Genomic DNA, 5,794 nt, shown 5'->3' with positions numbered 1-5,794 from the left:
TTCTGGGTTTTATGTTAGGAATGCAAGAATCTAACATAGAAGATACTCTGAACAAGTGAGAGGTGTTCAAAAGTTGTTGGAAAATATAAGAAAAATGTTTACTAGAGTCAGTTCTTTACCTGTCCAATTCAAAATATTCCCTCCCTCTTGCAGGCTTGAACACAATGTATGTACTCCAAATAATGCAGCTACTACTTATACCAAGAAAATTTTGCTTTCCTTTGTCTCCAAAGGTAACTAACAAGCGTTTTAGCAGTCAATGCAACCTCCTTCAAGTCCAGATTTTCATAGTATTTTTATTCTTTCTTGAGTTTTAGCTTTTTGATATTCTGTAAACTATGAACTAAATTGTTAAAGCTAACCCCCACCAATAACACTCTATGTATAAAAAGAACAGGGAAAGGAGAGAAAAGAAATATACATGAAGATCATATTAATCTGTTCATGACACTGAAAGAATGAAAGCTATGGATAGACACCCGAAGCCATGAGTCCAAGATCACGTTTGTGTGCTAGACCAGATCCACTCTGACCTTCCTGTCCTCCAGGTTTTGGGGGCCTGCCTGGCTTCAGGATACAGCAGCTCTAAAGCAGGTCACAAAGTTTTCCTTATTGCAACTTCATTTCATATCCCAACATGACACATAGTTTCAGCCTCCTGCAGGGTCAAGGGCTGGGCTTGTGCCCAGGCTCCATTGAATCTGCAGTGCTAGGGACTGAAAGCAGCTTCAGTGCCCAGGTCCATCCAAATGAAACCCCCAAGGCTCTGAGTTTCCCTATGGCAACCCAGAGGGGCTAGCTGACACAACCTGGAATAGAGGGGTTGAACCTTCCTGTGGGTTGGGCTTTGAGCAGTGGAAACCAGGAGATGGTGAAGACTACAGCAGATTTATTGCTCCCCCTTCCCAACCACAATGGACTAGAGGTGGTGGTTTCGTATGGCCTCTCCAAAACCCTTCTTTACCAAGAAACCAGCTGTGTTCTGTTAAACTGCAAAAGCTAAGAAATGCACCACCCAGTATTTGTTTTCCCTCCTTCCTTATCCTCTTTCTTTCTTCCTTCAATATCGCCTCCCCAGAATTGAATATCTCTAAAACATTAGCACATAAACTTTCCCTTGGTGTATTTCCTAGGGTGCCCAGATGAAGACACTATATTTCTACAATTGTCAGAAGGCCATCCCTGATATTTCTGCTTTCTTTCTTTATTAATTATTCAACACTTTATTTGCAGCCAGTATGGCAGGAAATTGAGGTTGATTTCATAATGAGATAAATCAAACTACTATTTCTCAGGAATAGAATTAGTTGGTGATCTTGTTTGATGTTTCTGTAGTCTTTCTGAAGTTTCTGGAGCCTTCAATAAGTTTTACTACCAGATTAGGGGCACCCTAGGACAGACCTTGGTTTCTAAATATACTATACCCTTCCCCCAGCAAACTTGTTTCCCCTTGATGATCGGCATCTATAATCCTCTACTTTGCATCTTTGTCCTACAGCAGGAAGAGCTTGAAATGGACAAATGAAACCTTAGCCTCTAATTCATGAAACCATTGTAGAGTCCCCACATGGAATAACTTATTTTGTGTTCTAAAATCTCCTGGCAGATCTCTAAGACAAAGTGGCAGGACCCAGAGACATAAATGGGAAACATTAACTTGTGAGGGATTCACTATGTATGAGAGTGAGAGCTCTACACATACCTTTATTCTTTGTTTCCTGTATTCCGGGTTTGGTTCAGAGAATATACATACTTCACACTGGACAGCATCTTAATTTTATTAGATGCTTTCTTCTATCTTACTTCCATTCAGACAATTTCAACTCCCTGTAAACACAAATGATTTGATTGATAAGGTACCTGGTAAGGCAGTAATTTCTGTGAGTGTCAGGTTATTGCCTTAATTTTGTTTGTGTGAAATTAGTTCTTTGGTCAGAAACAATATTGTGAATAAGGCATTCAGTAAGCTCAGAAAAAGCATGTCAGATGGAAGGACAATTTAACTCCAAGGTAAATATTTAGTACAATTAGGATAAATTATCATTCCCTTCATGATGAAGACGTTTAATGTTTCAATCCACAATCAGGTGGCTGATGGGACCTCTAGGGAATACTAAGTTTAGGTTTGGTCTCTTTTCACTATTGCTGGAAAATTAGATATTTTCCAGCAGAGGCTGGAGCCAGTGAGCCATGGAATGGGGAAGTACTTGTTGCTACATCACCTCTGACCCTGTCATGGCATCCATTAGCCAAGCAGTAAGATGGCTTGGGAAAGAGGTTGACTGAAAATCACCAGAGTATGGAGAGTCTCCATTGCAGTAGGGGTAATGTGAACTGCTTGTTAAAGTAATACACTAGCGCTTTCAGATTCTGTTCACATTTATATTTCATGATTTAGTTCTGAGGAGCATGCATGACTTTTCTGGTTTCTAACATCTGGGAACACCCAGTTCATGATGGACAGGTCAGATTACCTGGCCATCTAGTTCTATAATCAGATATTCAACCTCTACCAGGGCAAGGAGCAACAAGTCAATAATGATTTCTCTAAAGGAAAATAATTACTTGTCAATAAAGTCCTAGTTTTACCTCAAAACCACAGGATTCTCTGTGTTACAGCTTACCACAACCACTGCATAATATCCAGGTCTGACACAGATACTTTGAACAATACTGAATTCCTGATGTCATAAGGTCCTAGTGAAAGAGCTATAGGTGTACAGCCTAAATCAGTTAAAATATCTTCTTTTTTTCTATTTTTCTCTCATACTGTTAGAATTTTGAGCTACTTAGTAAATGAATCAGAGCAACACACCCAAAACAATAATATTTTTCCTGTAAAATACAAAAGGATGGATCACACATTGTGTTTAAATTTTTTGGTAAAGAGTGCAAGGTGAAGCAAACTGTCTTTCCTTTTGGAAGGAACTTGAAATTTCAAGACTCCTAAATTCCCCAGAAGTTCACTGAAGAATCAGGCCCCGGTAATTTAATAAGAATCATTTCTCACCCTCTGGTGAAAGCAACTTACCAAGTCATCTGGCAGATCTGCGGTTTTCTGTTCACCAGGTCTTATGAGCCTGCTGTCATCAAGATGCAGCCTTGGGAAGAGGATAAAAAGGTCTTGAGTGGTACCAAGCCACTGAAGTAAGTTAATAAAGATGTGATTTTACCCCTATGAAATTAATGCACACAAATCCTGTTTTTTGTTGATTTCTGGGATGGAGGAAGAAAAACATATTCCAGATCAATACTTGCATATAATTTGCTGTGAGTTTTCTTGATATGCTTAGGAAGACACATTATGAATATAATGTGATAATGAATATAATGTGGAATAACATTAGCAATTGGAATCAGTAGTTAATTGAGTTTATAATAACCCATTAATTCTTAGAGATCTACCTATCTTCTGCATAGGACAAAAAGCATGTTAAATCATAATGTGCTTAGAATAACCGCCATCCCTCTATCTCTTGTCTTTATTGATGGGACTAATCTCCAGGACTTAACCAAGCATGTGATACTGCTAATGTTTTACTTTTTTGAAAGGAGGATATGATGGTTAATTTTATGTGTCAACTTGCCTGGGTAATGGGTTGCCTAAATAGCTAGTAAAACATTATTCCTGAGTATGTGTGTAAGGGTGTTTCTGGAAGAGATTAGCATTTGACTGAGTAGACTGAGTAAAGAAGATCTGCCCTCACCAGTGTGGGTGGCGTCATCCAATCCATTGAGGGCCCAGTTAGAACAAAAGGTGAAGGAAGGGTAAATTTCCTCTCATTTCTTGAGCTGGGAATTCAATCTTTTCCTGTTCCCAGACATCAGAGCTCCTGGTCATGGGACTTTGGATTCCAGAAATTATTCTAGCAGTCCTCTGGTTCTCAGGTCTTTGGACTGAGACAATTATCCCACCAGCTTTCCTGGCTCTCCAACTTGCAGACAGCAGAATGTGAGATTTCTTAACCTCCAAAACAACCTGGGCCAATTCCCATAATAAATATCCTCTTCTATCTATTTTTCTATCTATCTATCTATCTATCTATCTATCTATCATCTATCTATCTATCTATCTATCTATCTATCTATCTATCTATCATCTATCTACCTATCTATCCATCCATCTATCCATCCATCCTATTGGTTCTGTGTCTCTGGAGAATACTACTAATGCAAAGTATGAGGATCAGGAACTTCACTTGGCTCTTTCAGCACTAGTAGTCACAGAACAGAGAGTTCTTATGGAAATTCTCTCAGTTGCTTATTATATTATTTTCCTCTTAATTTGGGAACCAGAGTAACCACCACTTAATTGATTCAAAAGGCCTATAAATGCATATAAGTCAAGTCTCCATTTATCACCTGATACCAATAAACTGCCACTTGGGTCAATGGACTAAAGTGTTCTAGATTCCCAGGGATTAGTATTAGTGTAGAGGGAGTAATAATCCAAATGTCCATGAAATATCTGATTTTTTCCATTTCCTGCTACATAAATGCTCTAGTAAATGCCTATAGGTCCTTTTGGGAAAAGCATAACATTTATAGCATCTCCTTCTGATATTATCACAAGAACCTTCTTCAATTGTGTCCACTGTTTCATGTCTATTGTCCTGTTCTCTATGCTCCAATAAGAATTCAAATATCCTATAAAGGGCAAAATTATTGCAAGATCAGCAGGGCTTTAATAAACATACTTAATACTAATATTATTTTTCATATCATTACTAAGGAATTCTGTTTAAATTCTAAAACATGTGAGAATTCATAGCAATGTGTGATTCTTTTATTTAACTACTGCCATGATATAATTAATTAAATGTGATTTCAAAATGGGATGAAGAAAATCCAAACTTTCTTTTAGATGATCATAATATGCAAAAAAAAGATTTTTAAAAAATCTATTCATTGTATTGACAGGTTATCAAAATGCAAAACAAGCAGCTCTTCAGTGGATTTACCAATTAACTCTAGTAGTGTGGTAAATTTTGCCTCTATCATTTGATGTGTTAGCCATGGTTAAGTTCTGAGTGGGTCTTCTGTCAGTGATTGGAAAAAGAATCTCAATTCTCATGAAAAATTCAATTAATCATTTTTTTTTACTTCAACAATTTAGACATTATAAGCATCTTTTTATCACATTGCTCAAAAGCTTAAAAAAAGGTCTACCTTTCAGTGTATCTATGTTAGATAAAATTGTTTATTAATGACTAAAAGTAACAAGATGTGATTTTAAGAGTTTTCTAGAGGTAAAATTTCATTAGAAGGCAAAATGTTATATAGAAAAGAGCCCATGTTTCTATATCGGAGAGACCAACTTTTGCATAATGGATCTTGCACTAGTCTTTTGAACTTACAGATTTGTATTTTCTGAGCCTTAGTTTATGAACACAAATTAGAAATGGAAATACCTACCTTGTAGTTTCAGCAATAACGTGTAAAAAACATGTGATGAGGGGCGCCTGGGTGGTGCAGTCAGTTGAGTGCCAGACTCTTGGTTTCGGCTCAGGTCATGATCTCAGTATATTGAGATCAAGCCCCGCTTCGGGCTCTGCGTTCAGCGTGGAGTCTGCTTAAGACTCTCTCTGGCCTTCTTCCCTGCTCTCTTGCTCTCTCTCTCAGATAAATAAATAAATCTTAAAAAAAAAAAACCAAAAACATGGTGAGTGTGGTGCATGTTAATCAAAGAGTAGTTATTGATTTAAAACAGAAAAAAATATGAGATAATTGTTTCATTAAAATGTATTCTGCATAACCATCTTTAAAAAGAGGAAGAGTAGCTGTCATTGATATG

General features: G+C 37.3%; 1 long non-coding RNA gene across 1 annotated transcript; it reads right to left on the bottom strand.

Annotated features, from left to right (window-relative positions):
* Positions 1-1,789: 1,789 nt before the first annotated feature.
* LOC118000685 lies at positions 1,790-5,510 on the bottom strand. The gene is made up of 3 exons (XR_004676523.1): positions 5,416-5,510; positions 3,032-3,101; positions 1,790-1,827 (listed from the first exon to the last, which is right to left on the bottom strand). It is a non-coding gene; the product is annotated as an uncharacterized LOC118000685 (long non-coding RNA).
* Positions 5,511-5,794: the final 284 nt, after the last annotated feature.

This window comes from Mirounga leonina, unplaced genomic scaffold, assembly GCF_011800145.1.
Source record: "Mirounga leonina isolate KUSES-001 unplaced genomic scaffold, KU_Mleo_1.0 Mir_53, whole genome shotgun sequence".
NCBI lineage: Eukaryota > Metazoa > Chordata > Mammalia > Carnivora > Phocidae > Mirounga > Mirounga leonina.
Note: the sequence above shows the minus strand (reverse complement) of the source record. Positions and strands in the feature narration are given on the sequence as shown.